Below are 6,127 nucleotides of genomic sequence, written 5' to 3'. Positions count from 1 at the left end.
AACATTTTGGAGCCCACCTTTTTTTTAAGATCTCTATTTATGTTTTTAAGTTTGGGCTTAACAAAATAATTTAAAATGCTCAAATTTTCCACCCAATTACAATTAAGGTGATTGATTTTATCGACAATTATATGCATTTGTTACACAGAAATTACGTGTGCTTCGCTTTTGGCTTTTAAAATTCTTAATACATTTGAAGGGGTATCTTCTAACACTAAATTACATAAAAAAAAAATAAAATAAACCATTGGGTATGAAAAATTTCTCAATAGATAAGTTTTAACTTAATACCAGGAAGGTATGAAAGTAGAACTTATGTGGTTTAAAAATAAGACCATAGGGGTTATATTATTTAGTATTGAATTAATACTTATACTTTTATACTGTCTGTAGTTTATATGGGTGATTTATATTGAGATGTATTTTTTTTTTGATTCAACAGTTCCTCATTCCTTTTTTACTTATTGCCGCTATTTTAGTTTACCGTCGATTGCCAAGCACTTTGTTTTTATCATGCAGTTTGGCCATCGCTCGAGATCTTAGAACCCATATATCTTGAATATCTCAAGCTGTTTTTTGGGCAATTAAAGTAAAAGCTGGTCGAAGAATTCAAACCCACTGGGATGCGTGTGTGTGGGTGAGGCTTTAAGGTCGTTTTTATTTAATTACACACAGACAGAGGGCAGCACGGGGAGAAGGACATTTGAAGCGTTGTACATAAATGAAAATGAAATAAATTAAAATAAGTGTCGAAGCAAAAGGCAAAGGCAATGGCAATGGCAATGGCAAAGGCAAGGGAAAAAAGGACCAAAGGATGTTGGCTTTTCGAGTGTGTGGGTAGTAATCTTATGCGTCGCATGTGAAAGCTTTCCCTGCTCTCCCCACACTCGCACACACGTAAATCTCTCTAATGTGCATGCATTTGTAAAGTTCGAGTATCCTTTTTTTATATATGTATTTTTTTTTTTTGTTTGTACTTTTCCCCATATATGGCCGTACATTTGTTTATCTTTTTTCTGGCCTCGCCAAGGCAACTCGAAGAACGAGGGAAATGGTCGAGATGGCCGGTCGAGCAAAGACAAATTCATGTTGCATTCGTAGCTTAAGGATATTATTGTATCCTTTGCATCCTTTGTGCCCTGAGCTCTTTTTGTTTTTCTTTTTGCATACTTTATTTTTACTTTGCTCTCTTCTGCTGCTGCTGTTGTTGTTGTTGTGCCCAGCGCTTTGTTTTAAAGTCCAAAGTGAATCCTGGGAGAAAAAAAGAAATCAAACAAGGGACAAAGAACGCAACTGAACATGAAATTCAACAAGAAACGTGAAGTTAAGCTCACAAATGTGAGTGCAAGATAATATTCTTTTGGAAGTGATAATGCTCTACTGTTGATCTTAGCTTTATTTTATATTAATGTGGCTATTACTATCGATTATAGTTCCCATAATTTTTTATAAAATTTTGAAAAAACCTATGACGTTAATGTAAGCATAGATAAGAAAACACAAAGCTTGTTGCTTTAGGTTTCATAATTTTGATTTTACTTTTTTTTTTAATTTAACACCCTTCTAATTTAAAAAGTTTGTTAGTTACAAAACTTAATTTAATTGCAGAAATATAAATTTATTAATGGCAATAATACTTTTACTATTCTTATATCCTTTAAGGTATTAAAAATTTTCTAGTGCTCGTTAGGCTTACTACTCTTATTTTCAACTTGCTTAGTTTTTGTGATAATAAATAAGGTTTTATTAAACATGATTAAAGAGAAAGTGTATCCAAATGGTTATATATTTTCCCCGTATATATATTTATGTATCTCCGTGCATATAAGTACGTATGCATAATGCATGTGGGCTGATGTAAATGCAAAAATAAAACTGCGAATGGCCAACTGCGGCCGACCCGTATCCTTTGTGTCCTTGTGTGTGAGTTAAAGTGTAAGTATCCATCAGAAATGTGCGAGTTTTAGATTTATTTGTAGTTGCACAAAAAACCAAATAAAAAAATAAGTGGAAAAAAGGATCCGAGTAACCAAAAGCAAAGGGACTGGACGGGACTGAAAGGGATATATATCCCCAGGAAAACTTTATTTTAATTTTAATGTGGGCGCTTGTAATGCAAAGTAGATGCCCAACAAAAGTTTCCTTTTGGTTCGAATGAATATGGGGGTGAATCAACTGGAGCTGGGAACTGGGAACTGGGAGCAGGTGTCCTGGCTGCCGTTCGATTTCCAGGACCCGACTGCCAGGACCTCATCTTAATGGGCTTGCCGCACTTTTACAAATTGGCTCAATTGCAAGTTTATGCGTTGTCCACGATTGGATGCCCTCCCCATCCCCGATTCCGGATCCCAAACTAATGCCGCCATATGTGCCCCGGACTCGTTAACCTTTTCTGATTCGATTTCGCAGACTGTATCTGACTTTTGCCGATGTTCCGGTTTTCAAAATCCCGGCACAGGATTTTTATTAAGCTGGATTCCTAGCATTTCTAGCTGAAATTATAATATTGAGTGCTGGTAACGATACAAATTGTAGCAAACGTTATGGAAAAAGAACAGAGGCAAGAACCATATAAAATAAAATAAATCAAAGTGCAAGATACCATTAATTGTTATATATTGGCAAATTTAAAATTTATGTACTGAGAGTAGTATTTTTTGATTTTATCTATATTATTAAAACTGATAAACGTTCACTTATGATCAAAATGTTTATAATTATTTATTTATATAGCAAAATGTAGGTATTTAATTAAAAATTTATATATATCTTATAATGTTATAATTTAAATGATTAATATTAATAAATCATTAATATTAATAAACATTCAGTTAAGTAGAAAATATTGATAAACATTCACTTATGTAGAAAAATGTATGAACTTAATTAAAAATGTTATGTGTATCTAATCCTTTAATAAGTTTATTTCAACAAGTAAATTGCTTGATATTTTTCAATGCTCAAAACGGAATTAAAAAATTTGATAAATTAAGAGTGATTAGCTATCACTCGAAAACATTTTTACGGAAAATAGCTGATTGCTTTTATTTCGATAAATTATAATTTTGAGAAATAACCAATGTTCTTTTTGGTGAATCGAATCCGCCAAAATTTTCCAACTAGTGAAAACCGGAATGGTTTGTTTTGTCTCCGTTTCTGTTTCAGCCATTGTTATGGGGTATCATGGCAAAAAATTGTATTACACCTCAATAACAACACCAGGACATGACGGAGGGGGGTTCCTTTTTTTTTCCATCGACCAGAGGGGCGGGGACCTTGCCCCCTCACCAACCCCCTCCCCCTTTTCCCGCCCACGCCCATGTCTGCTAAGTATGTGTGACAAGTGATGCGTGTTTTGTTGCGGCCACTGTCCGAGTTTCTCCTTAAGTGATGTCCTTTTTTTATGGACTAGACGGGCCCACGTCCTTCGGCCACTCCCCCCTTGGATTTTTCCAGCAACTTTTTTTCATGCTTAATTGAATGGGTCAGTCATGGGCCGTTGTCCGGTTGCCCACACGGTTGCCATAAGCACTGTCCACCCGGAAATGTTCAATTCAATTTTTTTATTGAGCCCCATCGCCATGGCCGCTACTAGCGCTACCCAGTTGGCTATTTCTTCGGATTTCGTATTATTTGGCCATCGATCAATAAAAAAAGTTATCTATAAAACTGGCAGAAAGTAACTTAATTCTTAAGTTGAAATATATGAACAAAACATTTTCACATCCAATTTGGTTTACCCCTTTTTTATAAAGTTAAATATTTTTCAGATTGTACCATTGTATAATTTAAAAACCTAAGGTTTTTATTTTTATTATAAAAATATCAACACACATATTGTCGGTTTTAATCGCCGTAGAAATTTTAATTGAAATTAAATTATTTAACGTTTTTTGGCGCTGCTTTATTTTAAGAGGTAAGATTCTCATAGTTTTAGGTATTGCCTATTGTTTCTTTAAACTCGATATTAATATTAGCTAATCTTAGCTATTTATAATTGCTGTATTGGATAAGCTTTCGTTGGCACCACTGGTCCCTTGCCTTTTTCACCCATGTGGTTATTGAATATCGAGCACGTATCGTCTCATACCCACTTTACCCATTCCACTGTGGACTTGCTCCTTTGTTATTCCTTGACGCTTCTGGTCATTATTAAGGTTATCTGTCGCTTATTATTATCCCGATGGTTATTGTCATCCGGCTGTAGACCTCCCGACTCCGACGCCGAATCCGAATCCGATTTCGATTCCGGTCCATATCCATGTCTGTGGCCATTAAAACAAATATGGATCTGGACTTTAACTATGCTTAGCACGCACCAACAGCTTGGCACTTTTTTAGCCAGTCACTTTTTTATGGATTGGATGTTGGCAAAGTGATATAAAAGGCTCTTTGGATAAGTGCTTAAGTCGCATGGAAAGTGAGCATAGGCTGTCAAGAAAGTGGACATGTGCTTTAAATCATTAACTGATAAAAAAAAAATTAAATTCGAAATATAAACAATTAAAATACAGTCGAGGACAAAGTGTTATATTTGGTACTTTAATATAATTAACAATTTTACAAATAATTGATATTGCTACAACTTTTAAAAACCCATTATCTTATTTATAATACTTTGAATAAATTTAAATTAACATTTTTAAATCCATTCCTTGTTATTTTTGTTATATTAATATAAATATAAATTTCACAAATAATTTTTATTGCTATAGCATTTAGATCTTATTAAAAACTTATTCATTTTTTAAGCTGATTTGCCTTTGAGAATCTTATTAAATCTGTCTCGCTTTGGAAAGTTGGTTCTTTATATAAAATAAACAATATTTCAAAAAATATTATAGTAATGCATTATCTTTTTATTGATACAGAGATATAAAAAAATAACTTTTGTCACAATAAATAATAAGAAGCATATGAGTTGTTGTAAATGGAACTAAGGAACTGCCCAGATATCACCCCCAAACAATCAACCACCGAAGCACTTATGTATATCCCAAAAGCCTTCATAAACAAGGGCAGCAAAAAATATTAATGGCAAAACTGCAATTTGCACAAAATTCGCAATATTTTTTTTTTTTTTGCTGATCTATTTTGGCGACGGGCCCATAAAAAGTAATTTCCATAAAAAAAAGGAAATCATAAAACGCGGTTTACAACTCCCATGTGTGTAATCGGCGACGTTTAACTCGAGGGTGGAACGATTGAGACATTGCGTGACCTTTTATCCCCTCAGAATATATCCTAGCCCATGTATGAAGTTGTACTTGTACATTTTAGAGTGTAAACGAAAATGTAAAACCATTTAAAATCTTATTTTGATTTTTTGTTGTGTGAAAATAATGAAAATGTTTTGGGGGCAGGGGTGAAAAGTATGTGGAAAAAGTATTGATATTTACAGCACACACTTCGCCATAAAATCTTGAACATATTTGCAATTCGTTTGCGTTTTTATTATACAAATATCAGTTAAAAATGTTTTTATGAAGCTATTTTTTTCACAATTATAAAATTACGTTAAAAGTGCTGAAAATGTAATATTTATATTAAATTGTTAAACTCAATACTACTTAAAATCAGCTTATCTATTTATATATTTCCCTAAAAGGACTCATAATGCTTTTGATAGTTTTTATATTCAAATAATCCCTTTTGAAAACATTAAATTTAATTGTTTGATATTTGGTTCAAATCTGTTTTATAAATTTTTATGTAATACATATACATTTCCTCTATAAAATTGCCAACTTTTAGCACACTCTAAAACACTCCACTTCACACTTCTGCACCTGTCCGGTATTTATCTTTGTCCTTATGATGGCTCAAAAAGTCGGCGGAGGGGGTTAAGGGCTGGCCTGGGCTCACAGGGGATATATGGGGTTAAGCGAGCTGTTGTGTGTGTTTGTTGGGGCAAAGTGTTATTGCACTTGAAACGAGCTGACAAGGGTATTTGACACAAATTCGCGTAGTTTTTCAGTTTTGACACATGTCACTCAAAACACACACACACCCAATGGCACAGGTATTCATGTGTGTACACAGAAAAAAAAATGTTAGCTAATATTGTATAGTTATCCTAATATGGTGTTGAAGACAAAAATATACAGGATATTACTATTAGTAATAA

The sequence above is a fragment of the Drosophila gunungcola genome, unplaced genomic scaffold (genome assembly GCF_025200985.1).
Source record: "Drosophila gunungcola strain Sukarami unplaced genomic scaffold, Dgunungcola_SK_2 000064F, whole genome shotgun sequence".
In the NCBI taxonomy this organism is placed as follows: Eukaryota; Metazoa; Arthropoda; class Insecta; order Diptera; family Drosophilidae; genus Drosophila; species Drosophila gunungcola.
The sequence above is the reverse complement of the archived record's forward strand: the minus strand, read 5'-3'. Positions refer to the sequence as shown.